Genomic DNA, 16,582 nt, shown 5'->3' with positions numbered 1-16,582 from the left:
AATTTAAGTTGCAAGAATTGAGGAAAATAGCCTATAGAAGTTTTTGCTGCTGCCTAAAAGGAATTCTTCAGCTGAGTTCTGTAACCTGTAGCAAAGATATTGGTAGAATTTATAGCAGGTGTCTTTCTCCGTTCTCCACCAAGAAAGATCTAAATCTGGCAAAATGCAGACCTCTTCTACGAATTCTTGGGAAATGCTAATTGTTCAGTGTCCTTCAGAAGTAGTCACTTGTATAGGAAGGTCTGGAAACAGAAAAATCATGGCTGTTTTCAGTGGCAGGTCATCTGTACGTCAAACACACTTTTCCTCCTAGGGTGATGTTCTTAAGAACTATGGAGATGCTGCACTGAGAACAGAGGATTGAGCCACAAACCTAAACACCTAAATAGTTTAGTCTATGTACGCTGAATCTAGCATTCCTCTAAACCTCCTTGGCTTCCTCTTCCAAAGAGTTGAACTCTAAGATGTTACCACCTCATGCTTCTATTGTAACAGTTCGCACCCTATTTATGATGTGGGATAATGTAAGACTGTCTGGTTGGTTGGTTGTTTTTTTTTTTAAGAACTCCAAATTGTTACAGATTAGAACATTAGCTGCAGTCATGCACCATCTGTTGTTGCCTCTTGGGTATACAAGCATGTTCCTGAACATCCCATGTATGATAGGTAGAGAAACGTAACTATTTGTTGACAAAGCATCAGAGTATCAATTTTTCTTGTAAGCAAGTAATATCTTGCATTAGAAGGAGATTTCCCTGTATCACATGCTACTTTAACTCAAGCCATTACTGTTATAGCAGATATTTCAGAGGAAAAAAAAAATTGTAATTTTTCAGGCATATTAAATGTTCATTGATTTCAAATTCATAACACTTTCACATAGTTACGGAATATAGCTGTATCCACAACTGATATTTCTGTTATTTACTCTCTTGAAATGCTATTTCACTAATAGGAGCAAATGTTGTTCCATAAAAAGCAAGGAGCTTATGTTGATCCCTGTAATTACTTTTTAAGCAGATGGAATATACATGTCCAGCTCATTTCAGAAGCCCCAGGCACAGCAGTCTTGCAGTTTTGAGGAATCCGCCTCACTTCCATGAAAAGGAATGGCAGTAAAGATAAGTTACGAACTCTGTCACACAGCAAGTGGACAGTTGAAGGGACACAGAAAGCCTTGAAAAAGTAGCTCAATGGAAATGAACGCTGCACAAAGTGCCCTGGGCACTGAAAAATGCTCCTTTTTGATGTTAACCATTCCCGGTGTGAAGTTTTCAGTGCTGTGGTGGTCATACTTTGCTGCAGGCCAGCCCAGTGAGTCAGCTTTCTGGCCAGAATCCTGCACGGATCATTAACAGGTAGTATTCAAAAAAACAGGAGGGAAAAGGTTCTTTTTCACACGGTATGAAAGCCATCTATTTGGGCTCAAGGTTTATCAACTACTGCATGGAAGCAACCTTTTGTTGAACATAAAAGTCTCATTTTAATCTCATCTGATGATTAATATCTGCAAACTGTCTTTTGTTGGAGGTCAACAAAAAGCCTGTCATGTATTAATTGAAGCATGACAAACAACTTTTTCTCATGGATGATGGCAAAAAAGCACAACAATTTTAAAGGGCTACTGTTGCCAATTTGGACTGAAGCTAAAATATAGGATCTGGGTTCTTTTCTCTTGGCTTGTACTTTACCATCAGGATTTCTGAAAGCAGCTGGAACTTCTGCTGAAGAGAAACAGGGTCTGGCTGGCTTCAGCTGAGATGTGTGTTGCACTGCCTGTGCCAGCTGAGCCCTCTTTCCCAGAGGAAGAGTTCCACCCTGTGGGAGGGCACATGCTGGTTGGGCCTCCTGTCCTCCTCCTGGCTCTGCCAGAGCAAAACCCAACTCTCAGTGGGAGTCCGGGAGAGATGCCCAGAACCTCTGCGCTCTTTTGTTGCCCTGGTAACAGCATCCTCCTTTCTGAGCTGCTTCTCTGCCACAGGTACTGTTGCACACCCCAAGGCTGCAGCTACCTCTTTGCTCTTACCACCTTTCTGTCTAGGTTTCCACTGATGCAAACCAGGAGTAGGTTAGGCACAACCTTACTCGTGAAAAGATCAGTGTCCTCTTGCATATATTCACCTCCCGTTGATTTTGGTGAGAAGGCATACCCAAGAGAAGAGCTAACACTTACTATGTAACCATGAAATACGAAACTACCCTTACTAGTTGGTTCCTGTGATAGATATCCGTAGTACATAATAAGTCTCTTCAGATCAAGAGCTCACCTCAATCTATTTCTGTCGTCTTAGATATTTTGTCGAGTATTCACAAAAGAATGTCTGTAGCAAGTCCAGATAACAAAAATCCTTGGCCCTCTTTCTCTTAGTGTAACTTTTTGTGCATTGCAAGATCTTTCTTCTGCTCTGTAGAAAGGGTACATACAGATGTTGTCTGTAGATGGCTTTTTGACATGGGTGAAAGTGTGTCAAGGTTTGTGCTAAAAATTAAATAGTACAGCAGCTGTATGACAGCGTTTGGCCCCATTCTCTGGCCCTCTCTAGTTTACTCCTATGCATATGGCTGTGAGTCCTCCAAGACTAATAAATACATCCAGAAGGAGGGTGCATAACGTGACCCATGCAACCTGTTTAGTCATAAATTGCCCTTAAGTTGCGACTTCAATGAAGCCCTTGCCAACAGCTCCTCTCATTGTAGTCCTCCGGTTCTGCATCTAATGGCTGTACAAGATGAATTCTAGGAAAGTTGCCCCAAAGCCTAATTCTGTATTTATAGAAAAAATAATATGGAAAAAGGTGACCTGGAAACCTCAGCAACCTGAAGTTTCATCTAGGTTTTATCTCAAGACTGTTACTAAGAGAACAGCCTTACAAGAGAGCAGCCAGCTGCCTCCATAGAGGAAAGGGTCCTCTTTGAAGGGAAAGTGGCTTTGGACAGGTGAAATGCAATAGAGCTGACCTAGTGGAATTAGGAACTGTGCTTGGAGATGGTGCATATGGTGTTCTGTAACGCTCTGCTGACATGGGAAGAACAGTTTCTGCCGCCTTACCCCTCAGTAAAGTGTCTTGGAAGCATCTGAGATAAGCTGCTCACACCCCCAGGGACTGTGTCAGTTGCTAGAACCTGTGTAAGGTGTACGAGGAAGAGGAAGATGCCCATGTGGCCCCAGCCTCAACACACCCTTAAGAAATTCTCACTCAAGCGGGCAACTGGCTACTCTCTTGCGAGACTCTTCTCTAAGGAAGAGGAAAAAGCCTTAAGATAAACCTGACTGCCTTCAAGTTTGCTGAGCTGTCCTGAGGAGATGCTTTCTCATGCTGAAGATGAAACAAGGTGATACTGCTTGCTTCCTTCCTCCCTATGATGCTTCCAGTAGAGAGCAGATCCGCTTCATCTGCCTTTCGCTCATCGTGATTTTGGGACATTATAATTGTTGGTGAAGAAATGCTGTAGCCTTTTCTGCATATGGACTTTGCTTTTGCAGAGTCTGTGGACAATAGTAGCTATCAGTTATTAAGAGGAATGTGTTTAATCAGTGAGAGCAGCTTGTGGCGGGGAGAGGACAGGCCTTTCCTTCCACTTGAGTAATCAACCCCTATGAAATAATTTGTACGTAAGATTTGAAATGTTTTGTTGTACATTTCTTTTCTAGTGGGTAAAAGAGATGTTACGAAAGAGGAGGCTTTGTGCAAACGTGAGAATTGACTGGAGATGAAAGCGTAACCAGAAACATTCTGTCATTTCACGTGGTCCTGCCGTCTTGCAGTTTGAGGAGTACTGTTAAAGCCAGTAGGTCTTGTTTGTGTTAGGGTTCCATTTGGTTTTGCATTATCTTTCGGTATTTTTGCACTATTGAAAAGTAGCGTAGAACAGTAGTAGAAATTAGCCTTTCAGACCAACTTATTAAGTCGTGTTCTTCAGGTACACAAGGTAGAAGGAAGCTTTTATACAGATTAGCAGTCTTTAATCCTTTTAAACACTGATTTGGTGGAGCACCTAAGTGTGTACTTAAAATTAACACAGAAGCAGTTCCCTTTCAATCATGAGGACTATTTGCATACTGAACTTTACAGAAGTGTTCGAGCATTTATCCAGATCAGGATCATAAACAGGGACTCTTTGACATGGCAGCAAAGTACACTAATGCCAGCTCTAATCTTTCCTTAACTGTTTCACATCTTTATCCTGTTTGTGCATGCTTTATCCAGTCAGAAACCTGAGCCTGTACCTGTCTGATCCTTTCTTGAGGAGCCTCTGTCCCTTAGGGTTTAGCAAAACGGTGTTTTGTCACACATTCCACCCATGTCATCTTATTTAAATAAAAAAACCACCCATCTTGCTTTTTTCCCCAGTGTTCTTTGACCTCAGTAAAATTATATGGTTGCACTTGGAAGCAGAATGTGGCTTTTGACCTATTTCATCCCCCAAGTTTTGCCATCGGTTTTAAGATGGTGTATATACTGTGAGAGAGGAATGGTAGGCTCTTCCCTCTTGCGTACCACTAGTTGAGAATCAACATCAATCAGGAATCGGACATTCTCCCAAGCTTATGACGTCTGTGTTCTATAGACGAGTGTTCCCAGCCCTTTCCAATATATTCTATGCATTATTGATCTCACTAATATTTGTGCAGCTGCCTTCAGGCTCTGTTCTGCAGTTTGTTCCCAGGATTTCCCATAACTCAAATGCCTCATTAGTTACTGTTTGTCCTTTGCATGAAAGTTGAATGCAGCCTTTTAAAAAAAAAAAAAAAAAAAGTGAATGCCTCAGGCCATTTGAGAGCTGTAGTTGTGTCCTCCTTTGGAGGTATAGCAGCTCATACAGGAAACTTGATCCAAAGTTCAGGGAAGGTGGCAGAAGGAATCTTGTTAGCCTTGTAGGAGGGTGCAGATATTTGCATATTTTGGATTTATCTATGGATCTCCCCTTTACCTTGCCCGTGCAGTGTCCATGTCTTGCAGCCTCAACCATAGAATTGTACTCCCCCTTAAATATAGCTGCTTGCAGAGGTATTGGAAAGATTTTAAAAATGAAATTACAATGAAGAGTAAATGCTGGTGTCCCAAACTCTTCACAGAAAGGGCTTTCAAATCTGCTAGAGTGATTTGAATGTCCAATTCCTCTTCCTTCTAATGGGAAGTACTGGTATCCAAATGGTATTGAGAATCTCAGCCTCTCTTTATATTTACATGTAGCCTCTACATGTGTGACTTATATGCAATCTTTCACACATGCATGTTGCCAAGCTAAAATTGCCATGTTACAGCAGTGCTCCCATCATTGCGATGTCTGTTGGGAGAGGGGGGAGATCATACTGAATAGCTGCATTTTGTTTACTGCCCCTAAATATATCTTCTTTTCTATAGGAAGTGATTTTATTTGCGTGAACAGTAGAGGCAAGAGAACAAACACATATCTTAGCCAGCTTCAGTAAATTTATTCTTGTTGGTGTTTGAGTAGTAAAGGGAAAGAATGCGAAAGAAAATGAATGGGAGAAAATGTTGATTCAAGTTTTGCTATGTAAGCCTGTAGCTCTGTAAAAGTCTCCGTAACTTACAAAGCTTCAAAGGAACATTAAGAACTACTGGGAAAAGCTGAAAGGAATTCTGTATATAGCGATCAATTTACAAATAGACATCAGTGTTACATAGTGAACAGCATCCTTCCTTATCTATGACCTAAGGATATTGCTGTCTTATTTTAAGATGATGAATTAGACCTTTTTTTTTTTTTTTCTTTTTACATGTGTATAAACTACTTTGGTCATCCAGACAAAACATCATACTAACTGCTATGCTGGTAGGAAAGTTCGGTATGTTTTTGGTGCTGCAGTGATTGCGCAGTGCAAAAGAGGCTCTGGGCAGCTCCACTATGGCTTTTAGTTAGGGATACTTTCCAGTATGCCAGTAATTTGGTACGGTGTGGGTCAATACCTTGTAAATCCTACAGTAGAAGAAAAACCAAAAGATGGCACAGTCAGGGCTGTGGTGTCTATCCATTGGATCTGCCAGCTATGGGCACATAATAATCCAAAATACATAGCCTCATGAGCAAAAAACATAAGAAGTGATTGGCCTATGGTCTATTTTCTGTGTGCGTACAAGAAGCATGTATCCGCTGCAAGAATTAAACGAAGCAGCAAGCAATGAAGGCCTATTGTTTCTAGCTGTCTTGTTCCACCTGTCACAGTTTTAATATAGTCTGAATGTGATGCCTAAGTGTGCATGTTAGGCTGTCTTGCTTGGGACTTCCTTCTCAGAAGTTTTATAAACACGTTACAGCAGAGGGCAGTAGGAACCTACCTCTGCTTAAAGTTGTTTTGCTATCACAAGCATGCAAGTACATATTTTCTCCCCACTCCTCTTCCCTGCTGTAATGATATTCAAGGGCTGGATAAAGCTTATAGAGGGGAGCTGCCACAACTGTTGTCACTGTACTTGTCGCAGTGAATGCAAGGTCTATGTAGATCCATTTCTAGATTCTCGAGATTTGATGTATACTGCAAAGAATCTGGGCCCAAGCTGATGGCAGAAACTGGGCAATTTTTATCTCAATTCAGAATCCTCTAACAGTTGGTAGAAGGGAAATGATGTGACAAATAGAGCTCCTCCTCAAGCGTGTTTTCCTGCTAGTTGCTGAAATATCTTAATCTTCTCCTGGAAGGCTGTTTCTTAATTTCCCAGTACGATATCTAAGGTCTAAAACCCAGAGACTTTAAAAGTGCATGCATTTAGGGGAGGAAAAAGCCAATGCTGCAAAGCAGCTTCAGCTGGGAACCTTTCAGGTCCGTACGGCACGATGATGTCAACGGTGCTGGGATTACCTCTCCTCTGTGCATCTCCTCTCTTTAGTCTTCGCTCCCCATCAGCATCTTCTGCCCCTGCTCGGGAGCCACTGCGGTTCGCTTGGGTTTGGTTGCCATTGCCTCCTGTCAGTTCAAGTTAGTGTTCCAGCACTGCAGACCACCTCAGCAGATTTGGGGGTTCCCTCCCATCCTGTTTTTACCTCCTGAAGGGCTACCGTGCTCCTACACCCTCTTAGCTCTGGCTCAGTGGTCTCGTGTCTGGGCAGCCGGCGCAGTCCTCTCTGAGCATGGTGCCAGCTCGCAGCCGAGATCAGCAGAGGCTTTGAACTTGCTCCCTCCTTTAATTGGAAGTAGCCCCGGGTCTGATGAGCTTCCAGATAACATTGCAAAGCTCAGCTTTCCCCCGCCCCCGGCTTCTCCAGGCGTGCGAGAGTGTACGCGTGTGGGAAGGAGGGAGTTGTCATTGTGAGGAATTGTTCAGGAGAGTGGGGGGATTTACTCATTTCCTCGTTTACTGGTGAGGATCTGCTACACCTAGGATGTATTTTTAACTTTCCTCTGGTAACTATAGCATACGTACAGATGGACTTACTGAAAGAGAGATAAAACATACTACGAATTACACAGACTGTGCATAGGGACACTAGGATCGTGGCTGCCTGCAGAAGTTCCTAGCTTCTGCAGTCACTCATATTTTTTAAACTGAGATGTTATTAGATAGTGGCGATAGATTTTCTTCCTTTGTTTGCCTTTGTGCTTGGAAAGGATGGGTTGAAATCGGGACTGATGTAGCAGAGCAATTCACAAAGTGGGTTGCATCTGAGGCCAGACCAGTGCCATCTGTGAAGGACAAAGGCCGCTCGCTGCTGCATGGTTGTTCAGAGCTATTCAAGGATGGAAAATGCAAGAAATAATAGAGGTGAGCTGCAACTTCCAAAGATCCCCTATGTCTTGTTCCAGTGTTCTTCTTTCCCTATTACTCAGATTAAGTCCACGCCAGGTGAAGTCCCATTTTGGGCAGTCAACTGTCTTGTAGGAGAAGCAGCAGGAGGGGAGTCAGGGAAAGGACTTTAATTAAAGTCTTTTGCTTTGGTGATGTCTGCGGCTTGTCACATCGTAGCATTGCCCCAACTCCAGCGTTGCATTATTGCAGCTCTCGTGTGCAGATGACCCCTCTGTGCCACGCTGTTGTGCCGCAGGGTGTCGGGGAGTACTTGAGTGTCTGCCTGCTTCTCTGAGAGTTGTGCCCAGGATGCTCTGATACAAGAAATGTCCACTAGGTACTGGGTGGAGGGGACACGCCTCTCCAGGCTATCTGGGCTTTCAAAGCTAAATATCCCTGCAAAATTCCTCTTAGAAACTGCTTTCGCTATGCATAACTATAAAGATTGCTTTCACAAAACTGTATTTAAAAAAAAAAAAAGCCCTCAAAATTGACCATGCAAAAAAAAAAATCAGTAAGAGGATTGTAACGTAGGAAGTTAGTTAATGATTGTTCCCCTAAAATATAACCATGTGGACAGATAAACGTGTACCAAAAATATATTTAAGTCCAAATTTCAATCCTTACACCTGAAGGAACAGCAAAGGGCATAAAACAGACTGGTGCAGTTTTAAGAAATCCTTAAATAGGCGTTGTGTGGTATATTATCACGGTTTCACCATGAAATGCGAAGAATGCAGCTTGAAATGAACCTCTGTTCTCAGCCCAGCCTCTTGGGCAGATGGGTGTCAAAAGGCTGTTTTCTTCTGTGGGCATCAGGACACTGAATGATTCATCATGCAAAATGTACCAGGACTACAAAGACAAAAAGCATAGCTGATTAGAGGGAATTTTTGCATTTAAATTTGAACTTGCTGTTTTGAGAACATAGATTTTTTTGGTGTGAATACTTGCACTGGCTCTGTTCATGTCTTTTTAGGGGAGACCAGAATCATTGAAACTCTCGGGGGGGGGGGGGGGGCTAAAGCACATTATTCTTATCTAATTCAGAGCCCTGCATATGCTGTGTGGTACTTTGCTTATTAACAGAAAATCCTGAAAATAATCAGCTGTTCAGAGAACAAGAGCAAAACTACTAAAGCAAAACAGTTGAAAATTTTCAAGCAAACAGGTTTGGTGTTGGAAATTGCTGATTAAGTAAAATGGAAGCATTTCACATACACAGACACATTCTGTTTAAAATTTCAAGGAAAGCTTTTGAACCTTTTTTTAATTTGACAAGCCAAAAGCATCTCATTCCAATTATAATTTTAGATGTTGCATGCATTTTAAGTCGGTACAAAGCACTTTGAAAGGCAATTTCAGTATCTTATTTTGCCATTTTTTTTTTAATCTTTAATTATAAAGCAAATGTGAACATTTTGACATCTTCCAGAGAGCATGGAAAGTCTATTTTGAAGTCATTACTGCCTGAGGTTGGTCAGTATCTTATGGAGATGTGAGGTCAGCACCCTACGGTCGGGTGAAGGAGTTAGATTGCAGGAGTTAAGAGAAAATAGAGAAACAAATATTCACATTGAAGCTGCGCAGCCTGTCTGATTTAACCTTGGTCAGCCTTTAATGTATGGCTGCTTTAATGTGCCCACATATAGCTGAATCTGAACCAGAGGGCTGTTAGAAACGTTAAAAATCCTAGTGTAGGGTCTTGGGAGTCCCATAATGTGGGGAAGCCCAGTGATGGTGAAGTTTTGAGTTTTGATCAGCTAAGACCGATATGGAAATTTGAAGAAAGATTCAAAGAGGGTTCAAAAAAGACAGGATTGATCCAAACACAGAGAAAAGAGCTTGACAACAGTAGAGCAGCCAGCTGTTGAGGACCCGATACTCTGATGGCGTTAGCTTCATTATATATGCTTAGAATACAGTAACTTCGAGGAAATAATCCTGTTATAAAAGAAGTGCTATGTTACCTGATAGGTCTTCTGGTTTCCAGTGTCTGAGATCCATAGTCAGCCCTCTTCAGAGTGGTAGGTGATGAAATAGGAAAGGAAAAGCAGGAGTGGTTGCTCGGTTCCTCCTATTGGCCTGGAATTGAGAGGAATTTGGGCTCTGTGTCTGGCTGTGTTATTGTTTGGGGACTAAACTACTGAGAAGTAAACTGTGTGTCCTAGTTCATTCTCTGGTCTGGTCCTGGCAGGGTGCTGAAATGTCCCGACAGAGATCAGACTGTAATGTTACTAACTGGATTTGTGATGGCACAACTGTGGCAGTGCCCATAAGGAAAAGCACTGAGGCAGTAATTTGTCACACAGGTCACTTGAATATCCTTAATAAGAAGCTTGTAGCACATGATTAAGAAAGAAGAAAGTAGCAGTACAATTGCTTCTTTATATTCAACAGATGTTTCCCAAACTAAGTAGTAAATTCTTAAGACGAACACCACGAGCTAATCTTCCCTGGAGTAATACCCTCTGCTATCTTGGAATAGTTATGATTATTACTATTACATAAATACATACATGCGCCGGGGATGAAGGTTCATTGTTTCAAGACGTGCGGTATATAGAGCCAGAGGGGCCACCTGATGGTAAGAGATTCAACCTAAATGGAAAGACAGATGAAGGGAAGCATCGCAGTGTGGTTGAGTCATGCGTTGTCTCACTGGCCTTTGCTTAACAGGCCTCACTCTGAAATACAGCTTTCGCTTTGCCCCGCTTTCAAATTCTTAAAAAAAATCCTTTTAGAAGAAATTAGGCAGAGGTTAATAGTAGCTTTGCTTTGAAATCTGCTTATGCTTTACATAACATAAAAGCCTGCCTGTCTAGGTTAGATGTCTGCTTAGTTGTGTGCCACCTTGTATGAGCACAACAAGTAAGACTCAGTCTTAAACAACAGAAGGTCAACTGAATTCCTGTTAATCCATTTCTTTCAACTCGCAGAAAGGGGGGGGGGGGGGAAATCAGTGCAGAGTAGAGTAACACTCAAATGGTGAACTTCTCATGTAATTCCACAGAGTTCAAACAGAGGTAAGTTTAGCCTGCTTGTCCACAGCCTCTACTTTGGGATCAAGTACAACCTTTTCCCATTCCAAAGGAGAGAGTTCACCTCATTGGGAACACAACTGTGGCCAGCAGACAGCATCTGGGAGATCTTCTAGCAGCTACAAGGAACGCTTCAGCTCTTCAAGTGAGCGCAGCCAGCCATGAGGGTCTGTATAGATGATTCCTGGGTGTTGGGGGTTTTTCCCCAGCCCCACAGCCCGTCTTTCAACAGCTGGAAAACTTCCATGGATTTGAGACCTGCGTTGTAGCTGAGAATCAGCCAGCCCGGGTCTTGCCAGCACGCGGTTCTGCTGGCCACGCTCGCACGCTGCTCTGACGCTGCCTGCTGCTGAGGTAAAACATCCTACTCCTCTGCGATCGAATGGGGTGCCAAGCAAATGTGGTCACAGAGGTTTCGGTAACACAACTACCTCTTTCAGAGCTAGCCTGGGTCCCCTGGCACAGCGCCACAGCGTGTGTGGATGTGTTTGCCACCCAAAAATACATCAGCTGGCATAGCTGCCGAACTGCATGGCATAGTCGTACCTAGCCGGCTGCCTGCTTTCACTTCTAGTTCACTTTCATCATTGTTGCTTTTCAGATTTGTCTCTGGTCTTAGAGGAGTATCTGCAGCTTTATTTCCTGCAGAGAAAACGCTAGTTTGAATTCTTCTCACTCAAGCAGTTTCGAAAGCATCACTGAGTCAAAGGCATTCTACGCTGAATTCAATAGACTTCAGGTGAGGTTCTAAATTTGCTTGTGTTGTATATTCTTTCTACTTTAACCACACTTACATTACTTCCCTTGTAATATTTCTTGCCCTTTGGTAGCATTTGAGAAAAGTTCCAGTTTAATACTGTACATGACAGTCATTAACGTGCCAACAACTCTATCTTCCATAGCACTGAAGATGCTGAGAGAAAGATCCCTGGAGATGTCCCCTTCTTGTCATATTTCAAATTCATATTTATTCTTACTCTTTTTACAGTGTTTAGGGAGATCTTAGTTTGCATGACCTGGCTCTTATCTGAGGCAATTTGAATCAATTTTGAGAGGAAGCTGTGTGTAAATGATCTTCTACAATCTAACCCTATATCTGATGCTTCCTTTTCGTTTGCTGGTGGTATGTCTAAAATGAAACAAACAGCAGCAATATCAGCAACTGAAATTAACCAAAGATTTGTGCTTTAGAGACCCAGGCAGTAGATTACTTTTACTTCTCTTATCCTCTGTATGCCTATAGACTTTTTTTTTTGCCCCTCAGAATTTGTTCCTTTTCATTTTATTGGCAATAGATGCTGTCATTACTGCCACAGAGCAGAGCTCAGCAATTTTTCAAGGATGCTTTGCTATATTGCGTTTTCTGTCCCAAGATGGAAGTCAAACGTCTTGGCAGAAATTTGCCAGAACCCAGGAGGCACTGCCTCATAAAGAAATTACATGCAGCCGGACAGCTTAGCGAAGGTGGTGGTCTATCTCCGGCTGAGTTCAGTGCTCAGTGGGCACCAGGAGCCGCTGCCTTTCATTGAGGCTTCCACAGGTGCTGTAGTTCCCAGTTCCCTGCACATGATTCAACATTTGTCCGCATGAGATGTTTGGCATCTAAGTGTGGTGGGATGGCCGTGGCTGGCAGCCAAACTCCCACCAGCTCTCGCTCACTCCCCTCCCTCAGCAGGAAGGGGAGAAAGAAAGAATAGGAAGAACAGGAATGAGAAAGCTTATGCATTGAGATGAAGACAGGGAGGTCGCTTCCCGTTACCATCATGGGCAAAACAGACTAGACTTGAGGAAAATTAGCTTAATGTATTGCCAATTACTATGTATGTATTTAATTACTGGTTTGGGTAATGGAAAGCCAAAAGGCAAACACGAAAACACCTTTCCTTCCTCCTTTCCCAGGCTCAACTTTACTCCTTCACTTCTGACTCCTCTCTTCCCCCTTCGTTATCACCGCAGGTCATGTACGATCAGTCCCTTCAGCGAGGGGATGGGGAGCGGGCTTTCGGTCAGTCCCTAGCAGTTCCTCTCTGCTGCTCCCTTCTTCTCATGCTTCTCCACTCTGGTGCGGGTCCTCCCCAGGCTGTGGTGAACATCGCTTTCCCAAATCATCAACCAATACAGGATTCGGTACTCCAAACACCTGGGGCTGGCCACAGTGCCTGCTGCTGGGACAGGTCTCCTAGAAGTGGTGGCACTGCACCCTACGCTGGGTGCCACGCAGAGCAGTAGTGTCAGGAGGAGACCTGAGGATGCCCAGGGACTGGGAAGCCTGCACTGGCCCAGGTCTCGGTCTCCATGGTTGAGTGTGAAGGTGCTCAGCACTTTCCAGGATTAGGCTATCAATAATAAACCATTTTAAATACCTCAAAAGCAGTGCTGTGATGACAACCCAAGTAATTAATTGCATGACTTTTAATAGACCCTTCAAATAGTGCCAAGTCAGTGACATCTGCTGCAGTGTGGAAATACCTTCAGGGAAGAACATTTTTAATGTGGTGATACCTCAAAAGGCAGGCCATAGATAGATAGGCTGAAAATGGCCATGCAGGAGATAAAATGTTTTAGCAGACTGTTAAGCTCTCCTGCTTATTGCTCAGCCCAAAAAAAAAAAGACCATTCACCCACTTACTAGCGGATGATTTAATTAGGACCTACTTCTGAAAACATAAACCCGTCTGCCTAAGATGCGCTCTGCGCTTCTTGGAGGACCGTGTTCTCCTGCACCTTATTTCTGTTTGGTATCAGTAGCACTATTGCTTGTTTTAGCGGAGTTATCTTTGATACCCAGTGGTGAATCAAATCCAGGGAAGGCCTCATCCTCAGCTGATGCAAACAGGCTTGCCCCAGAGCAGTTAAGAGCACTGATTAACAGCAGCAGAGTATATGGAGCTGGAGTTTTCATACAAACACCAATTTACTTGCTGCTCTGGCTCTCTTGGGGGAAAAATGCAAAAGACGTTATTAAAATAGGGTTTGTTTATTGACCTTCTCTAATTTCTGTGTTCATAAAATAATCTTGTTTATTAACAAGTCATCTTTAGCCGTGATGCACTGTGTTCCCTGAAACATTTTGTGCAGAATTCATGAATCGAAGCCGGACAAAGTGAATACCAGGAACTCATTTCAGAGGATATGATCTCATAATCTCACTAACTATTCATCTCTGGAGATGGATAGATTTTGGCTGGCAGCTGCAACCCTGGAGATAAGTGCATCCATATATTTGAAGGAAAGGGAACCTTTTTAAAAAAGATACTTGCTATTACATTTTCATGCTTGTGTCAAGTCTCAGGGTTTGGATTAAAGGCCAGGCTTGTTCTTGTTTTAGTGCTTGTCCCTGGCCCACTCCTATTTAGTGGAGTTAATGTGAAAATAAATAATAACTTAACTTTTTGGTTCTGCTCCAGTGAATCTCAGGAGGACTGGCAGAAATGCAGCTTTCCAGTCTCTCTTCAAGCCTTCATGACTCTCTCTGCACCGAGAACTGTGTGCTGCAGTGGCAGTGCAGAGCTGGTGTAGTTGGCTTAACGTCTTGAAGTTGTGGACTTGGATGTCTAGGTTTGTTTTTTTTTCTGTAGCCAGTCTGTAGCCCCTTTGCTCTGTGCACGTAGCAGTGGTGAATCACCCATCCTACAGTGCTTCAGAAATGGAGAGAGGGAGAGGGACGGTGTACCGTGCCAGGTGGAATTTTCTTATTGCTTAAAAAAGTCACCACGTAGAAAATAGCGGAAAAGTTGCCTAACAGCAGCATGGAGGCAGGGGAGGCTTGTTCAGTGGGTCTTTGTTCTCTCTGTGGCATGGAAACAGAGAGCTGGCAATGGTGCTTCAGTGACTGGAACTCTCCAAGGTAATTTCCAAGATTTGCTGATAGCTTACATGGAAATTGGGCAAATAATTTTACAAAAGAGTACTTCCAAGTTAGTTCCTCGGCTCTGTATGCTGTTTCCTCAGTAAATGACTGTTTTATTGCTAAAATTTACTTATTTGGCTGCATTGTTTGCACAATCTTCCTTTACACGTTATGTGCCTAAATTTCAGAGGTTTCCAAACGACTCCCCTGACGTTAGCTAAACCTGATGGAGTTCAATATCTGAAAAAGGAGGCTTGCTATATTCCTTTAAAGCAGCAAGTGAAAAACCCAGCCTCCGGCATTTAAATCCAGAGCCAAAGCTAGGTCACATCAGCTCTGATGCAGTTAAGCGTTTAGGTAGGTGAGTAGGCAATGATTCCTTTGATTCCTAGGGGCTGTTCTCATGTTTAAACATGTCTATCCTCTTTGCTGAGCTGCAGCCAGTGCCCCAGAAGCTTGGCTGAAATGAGCACTTTGTGATGCTGACGGGCCAAACCACCCCATGGGCAGATCCATGTTCAGCATCCTGTCATATGGTGAGCTGGATCCTTCAGAGGAACGGGGGCTCAACCTTAATTCTGTTTTATTAACCCTAGATGAAGGGAGCAGACGTAAACTCTCACGAGAAGGGAAACGGGCTTGCTAGGAGACACAGGACATCCATGGGGATTAGGACTGAAGATCTGAGCGAGGGCTCTGTTAATGAAGCAAGGCCCTTAGGCTGGCCTTGTAGGCAGAAGTTCCAGAAAGAGGCGCTGGGGAATAGTGTGAAGTTGGGAGGTGCAGATCCTGATGCTTTAGAAACAATGGCTCCTGGGATCTGCTGTAGGTGGGGGTTGCATAATGCTGCGCCCGAAAAAGCTGATGCTGATTTTCTTGCCCGGAAGGAGGAAAAGAGGTGAAGGAAGGAAAATTGAAGTTTGAAATTGAAGACTGTGACTGGTTTTTTGTTCTCTTGCTTGGACTTTGGTTCTGGAAGCTGTAGATCAACATTCAGTCACCTCAGCTGGGTCATGACCCTGTGACGAGAGAATCTGCTATGAATGAGCCCTTGGCTAAACTGAAGAATCCCCTGCTTGAGGAAAACTTCTCTATTTGGTGTAGTAGTAGGAGGCTATGTTTTACTAAGTCTAGTAGATGTAGTCACCTTGCTCTGCACTCACTGCCCTGTGAGCAATCCCACCATGCAACATATCCAAAGTTATGATAAGATGAATGCGAACAAAATTACGTTTATCATGTGGTGAGAAAACTTCATTTTAAAAAATACGAGCCACCTTGAAATGCCGATCCTCTGCTGGGGTGTTTTGTGTTGCAAACCACAACTGGTTTTTCAAAACAGGGAGAAGGAAGAGCAGCACCTGGAGAACACTTGCAAGAAGGGCTGTGTCAGACACTGAATGTTAGTAATCTCATCTCATGGGCACACCATGAGTAAGAAGTGTTGCCTGAGATTACAGGATGAAATTCAATAGGTATTAAAAAAAATAATTAAATTAAGCTCATTTTCCGTGAGCTTTCACCTGATACAAACTTCATCATGTGAGCCTAGTACTTTTTGCACATTGTAGCTGAGATGCTGCAATTGTCCTTAGAGCAGATTAACAGGCGAAGAAAGACAAAGCTAAGCCATCGCATAACTTGGGAGAAGACTGTTGGTGCATCTGTCAGAGGTTAGCAAGGAATAGACTCTACAACAGCAAACACCACAGAGAAGACTGGTAAGAGGACTGTCTCCTCCTTTGCCTTCTGACTGATTGCCCACCAGGTTAACCAAATATGCTTAAAGATTTTTGGTGCTGGTCACAAACTAAAGTACGCACACGTACTTTTCCATCCTGGTTGTAGAAGACTGGAAGGCACAGAGCACTTGTGTGAGCTGCAGGCATGATTTCAGTGACTGTTTCCATTTATTTTCACTCTGGCAGCTGTGGGCCTATGGG

Source organism: Vanellus vanellus (assembly GCF_965231255.1).
Source record: "Vanellus vanellus genome assembly, chromosome: 3".
Lineage (NCBI taxonomy): Eukaryota > Metazoa > Chordata > Aves > Charadriiformes > Charadriidae > Vanellus > Vanellus vanellus.
The sequence above is the reverse complement of the archived record's forward strand: the minus strand, read 5'-3'. Positions refer to the sequence as shown.